This window comes from Melozone crissalis, unplaced genomic scaffold, assembly GCF_028551555.1.
Source record: "Melozone crissalis strain CALT ecotype California unplaced genomic scaffold, PUWL_Pcris_2 ptg000023l_1, whole genome shotgun sequence".
In the NCBI taxonomy this organism is placed as follows: Eukaryota; Metazoa; Chordata; class Aves; order Passeriformes; family Passerellidae; genus Melozone; species Melozone crissalis.
Window position 1 is genome coordinate 3,358,945 of NW_026535801.1, and position 17,106 is coordinate 3,376,050.

Consider the following 17,106-nt stretch of genomic DNA (forward strand, 5'->3'; position numbering starts at 1 on the left):
CTTAGCTGTGTATTTGCCATGTGGATTCAATACCTCCTTGAGATGGAAAACAGGAATAAAGCCCTATTTTTTTTCCACACCTGGGCCAGGCTCCTAGTTGAAACAGGCAGTTCATACCAGCCAAACACTTAAACATTTAATTTCTGTTGCTGAGGTCCTCAGCAATGGCTTTAGGTTCAAGGCACACTGGCAGCAGCTTGTAGCCCAAAACCATAGGAAGCCAGAGAGGTTTTAAACTACTCCAATTATCCAGTGTGAGCATGAGAAGGAGGCAATGTGGGCTTTAGCTTCTGTCCAGGGCCCCTGGAAACTTAATCCTAGCTGATTACACCATTTCTTTTCTTTTTTTTTTTTTTTTCCATAGAAGAAATAAACAGTCTTTTGTACCAAACATAAGGCTGCCTTATTTTGAAGGAAGATTTATCACCCAGGCTAAATCCATGAGTTCATTCTGGTTTTGTCCCAAATCTTCAAAGCAGTGTTTTGCACTTCATGACACAGTATCAACTGGTTCTGCCCCTGTGCCAGGCAGTCCCCAAAAGACATCCCACTTTTCTTTATAAAAAATCATAAAAGAATGCAGACCATCTCATCAGTTGTTTAAAGCCTGCACAGCAAATTCCACACAGGCATGTCAGAGCCATGCAAACACATCCATAAGGACTGGATTCCCTGCAGACCACAAACATCAGCAGTGTTTTGGGGCTTGGAGTGACCTGGACTAGTGAAAGATGTCCCTGCTTATGGCAGGGGGTGGAACAAGATGAGCTTTAAGGTCCCTTCCATTCCAAACCATCCTGGGGTTCCTGGTGTGACACTGCTCAGTGGAGGGCAGTGACTGATGGGTGACAGAATCTGCTGAAATAAGGATTGCTCAGTGCCCTCCCTGCACCAACAGGGGCTCTGTTGTGCTGAGCTGAAACCTTGAACTCATTACAATGTCACTCTGTCTCTGGATCCCATATCCTGTGGGGGAATCTTCTGGGAATGTATTTTGGTTCAGGCTTGGGTCAAGGAGAGTTGACTTGACCTGAAAATAAATCCAGGCGATCTCGAGCTGAAGAGCCATTGACTACTGTTTGCAATACAATAAAGTGAGCAGATCAAACTGGGCTGACAGCCAGGCTTAACATAAATCCAGGCAAAAGGGGGAACAAGAAGATGCATTCACCACCACGACAAAGGGGACATTTTTTACATTGGCACAGCTCAGAGCAGCGACTGAAAAGCGCTTCCCAGGCAGCATTTTAGTGTCCCATATGCTGTGTGCTGCTTAGCTGTGCTGCTATCTCCAACAGCCTGGCAGCCAGAAAAGAGTTACACCACTTGGATGTGTGTGAAAAAGAGGATGTGGGATTTTTTGGGGTTTTTTTTCTTCACCATTTTTAACGTCACTAGCAGGAGTTCCTCTGCTTGCACACAGGGCAGCTTTTGTGAGAGGTATTTTATATGGATCCCCAAGGAAGGGTCTCAGTGGCCGGGCTCTGAGCTCTATGGTGTGCACGTGTGTGTAATAACTCTCTGCAGCTTTTGGTTTGCAGTCCAGGTTGTACTCACTGCAGCTCCAGGATGAAACCTTCTGCTGGCTCACTGTACCACTACCTTCATTGAAGTTAGCCTTTCTCCTCTTCCAGGAGCTGTCAAAATGTTCGTTGGATAAAGCAAGTTTTGATCCAGCTGATAATTCCCAGATCCCTTCCCACATCCTCAGAAAAAGTGGGCATCCCCCCAGCTCTCCTCCTTCCCAGGGCTCAGCCCCACAAACAGCAGCTTGATCCACCAGCTCTTTGCCCACAACACAAACCCCACTCAGCACATTTTCCAGCTCCTCAACGAGGCTGGTTGTCCAGCAACGCCTCAGGAGGATCCTCTGCCCAGCCAGCAGCCCAAGCACAGTAATTTGGCCATTTTCCCCAAGTCCCAACTTTACCAGCAAAGCTGTCCCACAGGGATACAATGAATGCATCCTCCAGAACAAGCTGTGGGTGATGACAACACCTAGTGATACTTGGACATCACCTTTTGCTGTCCCTGCTAAGCCTCCTCAGAGCTCTCCTAGCACATCTCCAACCTAGAGCAGCTGGTTCATCTCTGGATAAATATTAAAAGGAGTTTAGTCCTTCTGCTGACATTCATTATCCACTCCATTTTACAATAAGGAGCTGGTCAAATCCCTGCAGCTTTCCCAGACAAAACCAGCCAGGGTTTCAGGAGGTGCTTTCAGGAGATGAAGGCAGCCTCTGTGGGAAGACATGAGCGCCACATTCCTCATTTGAGTGCAACTATTTCTAAACACAGCTCAGGGAAAGCTGCATATTTATTTTTTTTATTGCATTAAAACCCATTTTATTAACCAACTGGTACTTTAATGTGGATGATGCCTTTGTTTATAAAATAAATTATGCTGTTTCCTCGCATCTCCCACTGTGATTGCACGATTCCTGGTCAGATTGTATAATGTTTGATCTAAGAATGTATAAACTCCACTAAACAAAGCTGCAATAGAAAGTTGAATAATAAGTCGAGACTCCAACCTCTCTCAGGGAAAAAAAAAAGGTGAGTTTGACAAAGTAACATGCTGAGAGAGCCTGGGAATCTTTTTGATGGAATAAAGTATTTTAAGAGGGGCTGAATATTCCAACTCAGCATTTCCCATCTGTGCCTTCTAAAAGTGACAGCAGCTTCACCCCTGACTCAAGCAAAATCTTCACAAACTGGGATTTCTTTTACAACTGTGTGAAAATTAACACTTTCACTTGCAATTAGCAGCATCACAGCCCTGCTCACACTTTTGCTGCAGAAACAAGCTGCACATGAATATTCACAGGCAGGCAGTGCCATCTCGAAGAAACCAGCGCTGGGGAGGGCTTTACCTGTCACTCCTTCAGACAGAGGATGGCACAGATCAGTCTCTCTACAGGGGTTCTGCAGGTAAGTAGTTGCCACTGCTCATCTTGGAGAGCTCTGGGACAATCATGGAATGGTCGGGAGGGACCTCAAAGCCCATCCCCTTCCACCCCTGCCATGTCAGGGCCACCTTCCACTATCCCAGGCTGCTCCAAGCCCCATCCAGCCTGGCCTTGGACACTGCCAGGGATCCAGGGGCAGCCACAGCTTCTCTGGGCACCCTGTGCCAGGGCCTGCCCACCCTCACAGGGCAGAATTCCATCCCAATAGCTCATCCAAACCTGCCCTCTGGCAGTGGGAAGCCATTCCTCCTTGTGCTGTCCTAAATGTCCTTGTAAAATCACTTCTCACCTGAGAAGAATTTGCTCTGCTGAGGCAGGTCTAGGCATTATGCCCGTAGAAACTCGAGTATTTTTTAATGGACACATCTTCCCTGCCCAAAAAATACCCATCACCACAGTAGCTGAATTTCTCAACCCCTCTGTGTTTGCAGGACCATCTCCTTTTTATAAGTCAGTTCCACTCAGAACAGCAAAAACATGTGCAAAACCAACCTGGAGATATTCCAGCCACCAGGAGAAGTCCCAGCATGGAGAAGACCTGCCCAGTCTTTATCCTTGACCTGCCCCTTCTCTGCTCAGGTGCCAAGTGCATTGCAGCCACAGCACAAGAGTCCTTTCTGCACAGCTCACACCACTAAAACCAGCTGGAAAAGAGGGAACATTATTGATTTAAATATCACAAGCTTGACATAGAGGGAGTTAAGCAGCTCTTTTTAATGCAGCAGTCTTCAAAGAAAGCTGTGGCTATTTCAACTCCATCTTTCCTGACCAGTGCTGAAGGAGCACAAGAAATGCAGGAAAGGGAAGGCACTAAGGAGGAGGAGGAGGTGGGAAAAACTCCAGTTCTGCCTCATGGATAGTCCCATTTCAAAGCACTCTGCTTGTGGCCAAGCAGTGGAAGCCAAAATTATGAACTCAGTTACCAACAAGACCTGGAGCAGAAACTGCGCCCAGAACTTTAAAAGTCCAAGTGAAATGTCATTCCTTGGTGGTGTTCCATCCTCAAGCCAGTCTGAAGTCATCCCCAGGATCTGATTGACGTCCTGAAGAGCCAGAGGCCACCCTGCTCCACCCTTTCCAGGAAGGATGGGCCCATCCTCTCCTCTTTCTGCAGGACCTTCCCTTTCCAGGGCTTACTCCAGGGCCTTTCAGCTGCACCAAGGCACAAAAGATAAAGAAAGTGACCATTTTCCACTGTCAAAGAGAAAAAGGAGGTGCCCCGGGGCTGCTTTCCACTCTTTAAACAGCCCAAAAGTTGTTCTCCACCAGAAAAGAAATCTGGAGCTGATCTGAAGCCCATCAGTGGAAATCGGTGGAGCCCTTGCTGTTCTCAAGGAAGGCAGGAGAGCAGGAAACAGAGAGCCACACTCCTTGGAGCTTAAAATATTTACTTAAAACTGGATGCCAGGAAGGTGAACCAAAATGATGCTTGAAAAGACAGAGTGGCTATTTAAGGGATGGAAAGACAGGTTGTAATTATAGGGTCATGGGATAAATTTAACATGGCTCATCTGAAACAAATTGAGAACCGATTAGGCACCCAAAATGAAACAAACACCTCTAAGTCCTTTATTAACTCTTGCTTGGAGTAGCAGAGAAAATTCAGTTTTAAAAGCAAATGCCTTCTCACGTTGCAGAGAATTTTATAGGGATGAATCAGGTACTAAAGTTCTTGCCAGCAGTTGTTTTGCTTGGCTGCCTTAAAAGCAAACAAATAAACAAACCAAAAACCCCCAAACAACTCCTTGATTGAAACTTCAGGCTAGTCCTGGAAAACTCCCAGCCCACCAGTAGAGCTGCTGGGGAGTGTTCCAACAGGCAGGCTTTGGGCAGAAGAAAGGTTTTCTGCCGGAAAAAAAAAGATTGAGTTTCATGGACATACCGTCATGGAAATATTTTCAGTTTTCCAGCAGGATAAAATTTGAAGGAACAACATCTTAATTTTCAAGGTTAAGTCATCGTTTGGTCTAGATCAGCTGCTGTTCCCCACCCTTTGTGGGTGAAACTTTCTGCTGGAGTTCCCTTAACATGATTCATCCAACCCTCTCCCAGGAGAGACATTGCTTCCTTGGCATCCCTCCTGTATCCTGAGAAACACAGCCCTGCCAGAGGAGAATGGAGGCAGCTGCTCCAGGCTCTTGCACAGAAACAGGAGGACTTAATCATGCTCTTGACACGAAAAAGAAAAGGATACATTTGGTTTTGAAGCAAGCTGCAATGACGAGTCAGGCACAGCGCTGAAATCAGCACACACCCACCACTGCCTCCAGGAGAGAGGCAGGGTAATTCATGGGTTATTACAGGCAACCAGGGGACAGCAGCATTGCCACCAGGCCAGCTGCCACCTCTGCCAGTCCCTCTAAATCCTCTGGATCCCCCAACAAGCTATGAATGGCCAGATGGATGAAGGAGAGGGCAAAAGGCACTCTCAACCATTCTGCAGGACCTTCACCGAGCAGCCCCTATTGAGCAAGAGGCCCACACATGGTGATTGCTCTTGCAAAACAGACATTACACACGCTCTCGGGGCTTTCCCAGGCTATCAAGACATTTTGGCTCATCCTTCAGGACTTGGCATGGAGTACTTGTTAGCACAGACAGGTGTTTGGGTAGCAGGGATGGCCAGCCATGGTAGGCCGCTCCAGAACAGCTCCTGGTGCCTTGGCCATGCTGGGAAGTCAGAGCAAACCAAAGATGGATTTAGGGCAGTCCCTGGCACTCAGCATTGGTCTCACAGTGTGTTTGCACAGAGCTAAAGGTGCTGCTCACTGTGTTTGGGCTGTAACCATCAGTAACTCCTGGGCCTGCCCAGGAGTTCAGGGCAGGTCAACACACCATGAACAATTCCTGTGCTCCGGAGATCAACATTCAGCAGTGACTGGTGTTTACTTCATACCCTGAGTCACACAACCACTGTTGCCTCAGCTAATTTAAGCAGACAGGGCTATGCTGATGCTATCTCAATCCCTCAAGACTTGTTTTGTCAAAGGACTCCCCTGCCCTGCCTTACCTTCAAGGATTTGCTGGCATTCAGCCTGGAGGAGCAGTGAGCTAGAAATCCCAACATGGAGCCAGAAATAAATATTCCTCTCTGTTTACTCACTGAACTGCAGTCTCTTGGCCTCCCCACTCAAGGAAAACTTATCTTTGTAAGATTTCAACCAGCATTTACATCCCCATAACAAATCCACACAGAACTTGAATGAGCCAGATTAAATGGCTACGAGTGTTTTTGAGGTCGTTGAAGTCAACAGAGCAAATTTCCTGTTGGGCTTCTCTCAAATAATGGAAAACAAAGCCATTTATTTACTCTCAAAAAGTATCTGGGATGACATAAGCCTGCTCTCACCAGCAAGAGGCAAGTGGGGCTTGTAATCCCTTGCATGCATTTGGTCATTGAGGTCTTCTCTGAGTTACAAGGGGAACTTCACACTTTGGGACAGCTGCTTTTGGAATCCTAAAGGATTCCAAAATCCTAAAGGACCTGATGCTACCAGCTCAACATCCAGCCTATCAAGTACTTAAACAGAAACAACACTGCTGAGAGTGAACAGGATTCAAGAAGCAAAATTACCACGTTTAAAACCTTTTCAGGTGTTTCAAACCCGCCACATAGGTTCAGGAAATTCTGAGGCTCATTCCTACCTTCTTTTTCTCCTTCCTGCAGAGGATGTGAGGGTTTTCATGTGAGCCTGGTACATGTCAATGCCATGTCTAAGGACCCTCATTCCTGGATATTCACCAATATTTTATTGCACAGCTGAAAAATGTGAGAAGGAATAAATTATGAAGCATCTTGAGCAATGCTGCACTCCTATGAGGCATTTAAGATACTTTTAGGAAAAATGTACAACTACATTACAAAGCCCCTTGTTCTTCAAAGTGATGCTGATGCTGCAGAAAGTGATAAATCAACACTGCAGAGGGCTTTCAAAACTGCTTGTTCCTTAGGGTTTATGAGGGGGCTGTGATGTCCAAGTTAAACGTAGGGGTTGCGGGCCTCCAAACCAATGTTCTTCCCTTCTGTGGGCTTTAGGCTGCCAAATCAAATGCAGAAATAGCTTCAAAAAGGGTTCAGAAGATGTAGGCGCACCCCAAGAGGCTGAGACATTGTGCCTGCTCTTACAGACACAAAGCCATCTGAAGTACTGAGGGGCAGCAAAGCTTTGACACACGGAGAGTCACGAGCTGCTGGTGACACGGAGCTATTGGCAGCTGCCCAGCTCATTATGCCCAGCCATCCTTTGAAGGCTATCATTCTGTGGGACAGAAATCAATACCCCACACACTGCAGTGAGCTGAGCCCGGGGCTGGGGCAGTGGATCACCGGGAAAGCAAGGAGGGAATAACACACAGGGAGCAAGCACAGCCTCGCCTGATCCTGTAATGTGGAGTGAAAGGAGGGGCCAGGAACACAAAACCTTCAGGTTTCTGCTGCAGGGAGCCTGGCTTGTGGTCCCTCCACACAAAGGCACAAAGGCAGGTGCTGCTGATGGGTGCTTGCCATCACCCTGTGTGGCCAGGCTGATGTCATCAGCCCCGTGTCAGACTGAGGGTTCTTACAAACACTGCCTCCACTCCAAACCCACCATCACTTGCTACAAAAGCCCTCCTTTATCTTCACAACATCGCCCCAAATTGCACAGGAAACACACCTTCCAGGGAGGCATTTTCATAGTGATCACCCCTGGGGATCTGTGTCAGCAATGGATGAAGAAAGGCTCTAAGCACATCCGACAGGATCACTGTTGTCCAAGGCTTTGGATCTCTTTGTTGCCCTATCAAGACACGGCTCCGACCTGCTGGGCTCGTACCCCTCAATGCCAGGGGCTGGCTCCAGCTGCTTTTCATCGCTGTCTAAGAAATTATCACAGGAGACTTCGTGCAATTAGGCCTCAAAAATGGGCCTGTCAGTCCTCCAGGGGAACTAAGCCTGCTTCATGAAAGCCACTTCAGCCTTTGCTTTCACTGCACAAGGTGTTTTTGTTACCCTGAGGATTTCTATCAAAGAGAGACACTAGTCAAGACACAGCAAGCCACTGTAGTTTTTTACCTCTTTGTAGCTTATCAAGGTGAATGTCAGTGGAAAAAAAAATTTAAAAATCTCAGAGGTGACCAGGCACAGAGATGGCCATCTAAAGTTACATACTTTGGTGCAAGAAAAATAAAGAACCCACCCCTCTGTTTTTAGTAAAAGCAAATCTGGTCTGTCTCAGCGCCAGGACTCCGTTCAGAAATCGGCGACGGGAGCGTAATGAGCTGCACAAAGGCAGCCCTGTCACACCTCGTGCTCCTCCCTGCAGACTGAAACCTCTCTCAGCATCCTCAGCCTTCCTGAAGGCACCTTCCAGCCCCCATTCCCAGTGTCCTGGGGGCTGGCCTGGCACCAGGCTGTGTTTCAAGGCCATGCTTCTCAGGGTGGCTGCAGCATCTTGCAGGATTCGAGGCGCGGGCTGCAAGCTGCTGGTCCTGCACACAAGGAATACCAGGGGAGGATGGACGGGGATAATATTTGTTCTGAATGTGTGTGCTGCAAGAGCGTGCTTCAAACCCAGCTGTGCAAACAGAGAAAGCAAGGAGAGGTATCTCTGCTGAAGACCAGCTCTGCGTGGAAGGCTCTGGACAGCACAACTCCTTTTTCCTCCTCCACCCATTCCCGACCCTTCCTGATCTCTGCAGCCTCTCAGCTTGAAGACACACGTGAGGCATCCCCAGAATTAAAAGCCTGCCATGTTATGATTGCTTTAACTAATCCCTGCTGAAGCCAGGCTGCTGCATCTGGCACGTTCAGCCCACCTGGACTGGAGCTCCAAATGGAGGTGATGCTCCCGTCTCAGCAGCCCACGTTGAAATCCCAAGGCTGACAGGATTAAGGAGAGGAGACAGGAGTTGTCACTTCACCACTTCCCTTAGCATCTTCCTCTGAAGAGCTTAAGGCTTCTTACGTGGCCAAAACGTCTCCTGCATTTTCTCTGGTCTTGGAAAGCAGCAACAAATTGAGACAAGGTGAAGAACTAAAGCATTCAAAAGTTGCAGCTGACATTCCCACTGGAGAGATCCAAGCTATTCCCAAAAGGGAAGCAATTCCATCTTGAGAAAAACTCCTACATCTTGCATTTTGACTGGGCTGGACTCCTACAAAACATTTATTTTCACAGGCAATTTATGCCTGTGCAGCACCTGCTCACCCAGACCATCCATCACTCTCCAGCTACCCAGGCATTCCAGAAAATAAATTGGATAAATGTGGTCCAATCCTTCCTTTTTTTTTTTCCTCCTGGATATGACACTTAATTCCACACTGAAAACAAATAAAAGCTGAATATCTTTCAGTGTGAATGACTGCAGGATTTCACTGCAGATGTTTTATCCAAAATATTTCCTAAACATCTTCACTCAGCAAACAAGGACTGAGCCTGTAACTTCTTATTGTGCTTCACGTTTTTATTGTGTCTCTGAAATGAAGACATCATAAAACAAGTTAGTCTTGATCCCTTTTTTCCTTAACTCTGTGTTCAGGGGAAGCAACAGGATAATTTACAGACAAATTTACAGATAAAAATCCATATTTAGCTTTACGGAGAAATAAAGTTCTTTATTGCTGGACATTTTGACAGAGATATTTCCTTACTGTGGCTGATCCAATCTGCAAAATTTCCTTTCATTTTCAGTCTGGATATAAAATGTCAGTGATCCAGGGGATAGAAATATTTGTCAAACGTCCATTTTTTCCCTGGCCCTGACCAACACACAGGAATTGTCAGAAAACAAGCTAGAAGATGAGGAATTGATTCTTGGCTGAACTACAATTAAGTTGTAGCTTTGCCTTCACTTCCAGAGCTATATTAGGCAGATTTTATTTGATGAAATCAATTATACGGCACGCTGGAGATAAGTTAGGGAATTAGCTTTGCTTATGCTAATGCCCATCACTCCAGGGTGGTTTTGCCTGGGAAAGAGGTGTGGAATTTAATGTGATTTATTTAGGAACAGGCCTCATGTTTCCAGGAGGGGAAGATGGCTGCAGGGAGGAAAGGTGAGGGCAGAGCTCCTCAGGACCATCACCTGTGGCATCTGCTCATTTCCTAACATGTTCTTCCCCCAGCACACAGGAGTCTTGTGGACATTTTGAACACTGGGAGGGGCAGGGAGATGTCAACTCCTTCTGCAGCTTTTGGCTGGGGTGGTTTCACCCTTGCTGGACTAACTCTGTCTTCCTTATTTCCAGTTCTGTTAATATAATACCAGCACTAGAACACTGCAAAAGGGCCTGACAGAGCCTGTGTCAGGGGGGAGAAATTGCTTTCCTCTCTTCTAAAAATGGGGCACCCACCTTAATCCAGCTCCAGGTGCTAAGGGCACAGATTTTCACTGTTGCTATTAACCTATCTCATCTTGAGATCCTTTGGAATTAAGCACCTCTGGAGAGGAGGGAAAACCTTTCAGTACCCATTTGACACTGGACAAAATCAAAGGCGAGTCCAAAGGCTTCAGCTGATTGCAGAAGGGGACAATTATCTGCTAATGATGGTGCCTGGAAGGCACACAGAGCTGGGTACAAAGCTTAGGAAGCACAACTGGTGTGAGTGCCACCTCTCCTTCCAAATGTACCCATCAGACTGGGAATAAACTGGAGACACCGGTGCTAAAAGGGCCTGACTGGATTTGACACAGAAATCTCTCAAAAATTGCTCAAGTGTCCTCTTGCAAACCAAGATTTCAGAGGCTTCCAGCACTTCTTGATAAAGCAACACATTTCCAGAAAAGGCAGAACCAAAGGAGCAAAGTCAAATGTGAGGCTTTGTTTGCTTTAGAGCACAGGAACAAGCCCCCAGGAATGAAACCTTATCTGGTGCCTCTAACAGGCTGGATCCCTGTCTTTGCCTTGCTCCCAGGTTTTCTCCACACAGGCTGGCCTCTGAAGAGTCCTCCTGTGGCCACATGAAAGGCTTTTCACACCCCTGCATGGCACCAGCCTTTAATGCAGCCCCAAAATCAAACCCACCCTTAGATCCCTTCCTGCTGGATCAGAGCTCAGGCTGTTCAGCCTTGAGTCCCCACCATGCAGCCTAAATGTACCGTGAAAAAATCTGGAAACGGAGGCACTTAGGCTTTTAATAAATGGAGATTTACTTAGTTTGAAGCTCAACATCAGATTTCTGCTGTACTTAAAGTAAATACCATCCATTAATGAAGAAAACATGGGAATTTTTTTTTAAGTAAAAATAAACACAGAAGAATTTTAAAAGCTACAGCTTGTAGCTTTCTAAGGATTGCTTTTAATAAATTTTACATGTACCCACTTTCATGGAAATGCATTTGACTGAGAAAAAAAAAAAAAAAGCCTGTTCCAGAGCTTTTTCTCCAGTTTGACAGAAATGCTGCCAAGTTCAGGCTGCCCAAAGTGAGACACATCAGGGATGCCCCTACAGCTTGGCACTGCGTGGGTCCCTGCTGGGGGCACATGGAGCCACACAGACCAAGCAGAGAGCGGGGAGCAAGGCTGAGAAGGTGATGAAAATCTTTAAAAAAGGGGGAAACAACAACCAAAGCTTCCTGATGGTTTTCCCAGCTGATATCAAACACCAGCACCAGCTGGTTGCTGGTGGACAGAGTCCACACCAAAGTGAGGGGTCTGGTTTCTGTCAGCCACAGCAACAGGGAGCGGGCTGAGCCTCTCAGAAGGGCTGCAGCAGTTTTTGGGGAAAGCATTCCCAGGGAAAGCATTCCCAAGGAAAGCAGACTCTCCTTCCCACATGCCAGCCAGTGACACCTGCTTATCACCAGCACTATCTGTGGTGACCAAGGATGGCATGTGAGGGCACACAGTGACCAAGGATGGCACACAGTGACCAAGGATGGCACACAGTGACCAAGGATGGCATGTGAGGGCACACAGTGACCAAGGATGGCACACAGTGACCAAGGATGGCATGTGAGGACACACAGTGACCACAGAGAGGGAGCAGGCACTCCTGTGTCTCCAACAGCAGAAAACAACACAAATCCCCACGGACTGAACCCATTCACAAGTGTTTTAACCTCATTTCCACCACTGCATTCCCCTTCCCAGGCTTCCCCACCGAGCACAACAGCAATTCCCTGCTCCCATCTCCGTGACCTTTCTGTTGTTCTGAACCTCTACACATGAACGTCACCTGTAACACCCAGTCCCAGTCAGCTCTCCCTGACCTCTGCACCACACAAGAATTCCTCCTGCTAACATCAGACATGCTTGAATTAGCAAGGAAATGAAAACAAGCCACAGGAAAGGAGCGGGCTGGGGGAAAGGTGGGGATGGAATGCTAAGCAATCATGTCAAGTCACGGCTGGCCACATCCCGTTAGCCGTGTCTGAGGGCTCCTTGTGTCACAACAGCCCAGCAGCAATCCTGCACAGCCAGTCCTGCAGCTCCTTGGGCTCTTTTTGGGGCACAGCTCCTTCAAGGCAATGGCTGCACATCCCAGAGCTGCCCTGATTTACACCAGGAGAACCCAGAAAGCACTCGAGGCCCTACAGAATCACCACCACTTTAGGAGATGCTTGGCAAAGTTACTGTGCAGCTGGGAGAAAGGAATGAATGGATTTTACTTGGTATTAGAAATTTGCAATGTTCTGATAAAAGTAATGAAAATTGAAAAAAAACCAAACCAAAATCCCAACAACAAAAACATACCACTGTTATTTCCAAAACAAGCTTGTTTTCCCTAGTGCTGGTTCTAACACAAACACCAGGAAAGGTTCCAGTACTGGCACAAGCAACTCTTTAACCCACGTCATAAAAACGGCTAAAAGTGAGCAAATAAGTTCATTTTCTTTTCATCCAATATCTCCTCAGCCTCGTTTTTGCTTAAGCATCCCAGGAAACAGAGCAGAGATGTTTGGATGAAAAGACAACCCTTTCAAGGTTGACCAAATTGAGGCCTTGAACAGTTTCTTTAATTCACCCAAGCAGAACCTTTTCCCAACATATTTACATGTGAAAAACTGTCTCCCAAATTAATCTAGCCATGACTCTGTGGGGAGGGTAAGGGGACTGTCATTATATTGATGTATCTTTATATTTTCTAGTTCGAGGTATAAAACTGTTTCCAACACTCATTATGCCTTTTTCATTAGTGTATTTTTAAAGCTGTGATGAATTTTTCTCACTGATAATGCTCCTAGAAGCCCATTTCCTCCAAGCATCCCTTTAGAAGAACATGAGGAGGGGGAACCACCACAGCCAGAAGAGCTGGGATCCTGAACACTCAGGTTGGGCTGCAATAGCAAAACAAAGAGAAAACCAGCAATGTCTGGCTCTTGGTAGGTTGATTAAGTGAGAAATGAGGAGGATTTGCTTCCCAGGACAGACTATTTGCTCCCCACCACATAAACTAGAAAGGTCTTTATATAGAGGAACATTTATCAGCTCTTCCTGAGCTCTCCAGATCTGATCACACTGCAGCACTCCAGTCTTCAATGTGATATGGAAAGAAATAAAGTTATATGGAAAGAAATTAAGTGACCACCTTCAAAAGAGCTCCACAGGTTATAACCCTGGGAGAAGACAGCCCAGGAACATTAAAGATCAGACTTAAATCCAACGACTCTAATGAAATTGTGTAGCCGCAGATGTGACTCCCTCCTTAGCAGACTGGACCAAATTCAACTCTGCTCCAACACACCCAGCCCAGCCATGGCTCCCATCTCCAGCCTTAATGAAAGCTTGTCCATGGTTTGAACCCAGCAACAATTAACCTTGACAGGGGGAGATAAGATTCAAGTTTCAAAGCACAGAGGGTTTGCTGGGGTTTCGTGCGCTTTCATGAGGCTCTGATTATTATTTTAATGCAGTTGTTTGTGGTTTAGTTTCCTTTCCTTTTCTTTTTCATTTTTTTCAACTCTCCTTAATGGTAACATTGAAAAGATAAAAGTTTATGCACTCGTGGCAGGAGCCAAAGGATGGCCCAAGTCCAACCTACCTCCACCCCACCGCACTCCTCGGATACGCTTCCAGACAAGGGGAATCAGACAAAGAGGTGCTGTGGAGACTTCAGGACTGACTGGCCTCAGACTTTTTGGAAAAGGGAGAAGAACTCATTAGGTTAAAGGGAAAGCCAAAAGTAGTTGGGAGAGTGCTTTTTTAGGGGCCTGAAGTAAGAAGCCAACAGATCTCCACGTACTTCCCAGCAGGAAGCCTGCAGTCATCCCCAGCACTGCTGATAGCCCCCCGTGCTTGGCAAGGTTCCACCCAACCATCTGGAGCTCATCCACCAAGGTGCAGCTCTGGGGGAGGAGACAGAGGGCCTGGAGAGGTGCTCAGAGAGGAGGAGGTCAGGAGGGGGATGAGGGCTTTGGTTCCTGAGCCTCAGTGTGGTTTCTCTGGATGGCAGCTGAGGGTCCGTTTTTACCTCTTTGTAGCCTATCAAGGTGAATGTCAGTGGAAAAAAATATAAAAAACATTAAAAAAATAAAATAAAAACCAGCTGCAGATGGTGCAGCTGCCACTGGTGTGGAGAACCTGAGGACAGCCAGCAGTCAGTGCTGGCAGCAGCATGGAAACCCTCCCAAGAGCTGGGCCTGCTGCACTTTTATCGGTGCCATCACCCCTCTCACCTGGTGTGTCCTCCTGGCAGCTCCAGCCTGGTGCAGCAATTCCTGCCTCCCTTGTGCTCTCCCCAGCTGAAGTTTTGATCCTGCTGGTGCCTTCAGCAGAGCTCCATCTCAGTGCCTTTGAAGGCGGCAGCAGTGACGCTCAGCCTCGCCAAGGGCTGCTAATGAGAGCCTGCTCTCTGCTGAGGTGGAAGTACAGCTCTGCAGCCTCCACCAGAGCTCTGCAGACAATGCAGCCACGGGAGGCCTTTCAGCAGGAGGAGAGAATCAAAGCTGGGGAGCGACCTGGTCAGAGCAGCTGGGGAAGGAGATGCAGGGGGGAGGGAGGTGGGAGAGAGCGGGCGCACTGCAAGCGTTGCAGTTTTCATTTTCTTCCCGTGTCCATTGGGCAGCAAAGAGCAGTGGCAGGAGAGGTCACAGGGGCTCTCACCATGGGCAAACATCACCTGGAAGGGTTTGCCACCTGTGGGGCTAGCAAATGTGCCAGCAGCCTCAGAGAGAAGCACACTAGAGTGCAATATATGGGGTTTATTTCTAGTCTCTCCAGACACTCCTGTGCACACTTGTGTCCCACCCCCTGCTCTGCGTTCCTGCTGCAGGCACTGAAACCACTCATTAGGCTGACCACATGAACTTCCCTTCTCTCAGCCTAAACCTGACCTAGAGGACACCTTGCTGCAGGTGAGGGGAGCAGGGAAAAGGAGAAAAAGCAGAAAAAGAGAAAAGGACAGGACTTTGACTGTGTTCACAGGGGTCTCAGGATGAGGGAAGAGACGAGGATTTGACTCCATATTTCAGAAGGCTGATTTATTATTTTATTATACATATTACATGAAAACTATACTAAAAGAATAGAAGAAAGGATTTCATCAGAAGGCTAGCTTAATAGAGGAAGGAATGATAACAAAGATTTGTGGCTCAGATTCTCTGTCCCAGCCATCTGACTGTGATTGGCCATTAATTAGAAACATCCAACATGGGCCAATCACAGATGCACCTGTTGCATTCCACAGCAGCAGATAATCAATGTTTACATTTTGTTCCTGAGGCTTCTCAGCTTCTCAGGAGGAAAAATCCTAAGGAAAGGATTTTCCATAAAAGATGTCTGTGACACAGGACTTTTGCCACGAGACCGCCAGTAGATCACATAATCACCTCCCACTGCAGCAATGAAAACACAGCCCAGGCTGAGCTTTTCCTTCCCAACACACACCTCCATGCTAAGGTGAAGCTGCCACATTCTCCCCATGGGAGCCTTTAAAGATGCAACTCATTCACCTTTTCCCAAAAGCAACTCCTCAAGCCTCATCCCAGTGTTCCCAGATATTTTGTTCTTTGTTGGCATGCTGTAAGCACACCCAATTGTCTCCTTAAAACTCCTGCAGCTCTCTGCCCCTATGCTAGGAGTGACCATTTACTACCTGATGAACACCCCTTGGGCCAGAAACATGGGAAGTTCTTTTTCCCAGGGGTTGTTTGGAGCCCAGGACTGGCTTTTAAAGCACGTTGCTCTCACTGAAACCAGCCAAAGTTAAGGCACAGCCTTTTTTAAAGAGCAATCCCATAAGGCTCTGCCACGAGGATTTCAATCACTAGGGAGAGGAGATTGCAAGAGCCAGGGATGCTCCTGGCCAAGCCCTGCAGGAAAGATGCACCTGCAGGCAGAAGTCAGGCTCCTGCCAGAGCCCAAACCAGCACCAAACCCACAGCTGAATCGTGTGTCTTCTTTCAGATTTTCAGCCCCTAGATCAAAGGACAAAGCCACAAGGGCACAGTCATCTGTCTGACCTGTCCCAGATTTTTTGAACTACCCTAGAAAGCTACTTTAGGCTTTAGGGGAAAAAAATGCTCTTGATAACACAGAAAGCCAGGTTTTAATATTGTGTGTATCATGGTGTGGCTCACAGCAGGGCACCAACTTTGCACAAAACCTAGTTCAGGGGAAAAGTCTTTCTAGTAGCCCAGGAGCATCTAAAAAGGGGGAAAAATGGGGCATCACACCTCCAGAAAAACAAGACACACTGACACACTGACTGCTCACAGCTTCCAAGCAATAAACGAGCCATGGGCAGCCTTGATTTTTAACAAGACATCACTAATGGTGTATTCTAAAAGTGAAGAACAGCTCCTGGGACCAAACCACCAATCCAGGGCTGCTTGAAAATCCCACAGCTTGTGAGAGCTTGCAGAGCAGCACTCCAAGGTGCTGCTGAGCACAGGATGGTTCAGCCTTTGCCACATCCTTCCCTGCACGGCTTTCAAGTGCCAGCCCAGCACAGCGTTTTTCCTGCTGCTGGGTGACTTCAGATCCTTGACCTGGTTATGGTATCACATCTGCTAACTATTATCAGAGGGGGGAGAAAGGCTCTCCCTCCTCACTTCCCTGCTCCAGCCCTGCACAGCACCGTGTTGTGTCTGTGAGAGCTGAAGGCAGCCGAGCTGTAATTCAAACAAATCAGATCTAATCACCCTTATCAGAAGGGTGATAAAATCAGCAAGGCTGAGAGGCTGCAAAAACACGAGGCAAAGAGGTTTTCTTGAT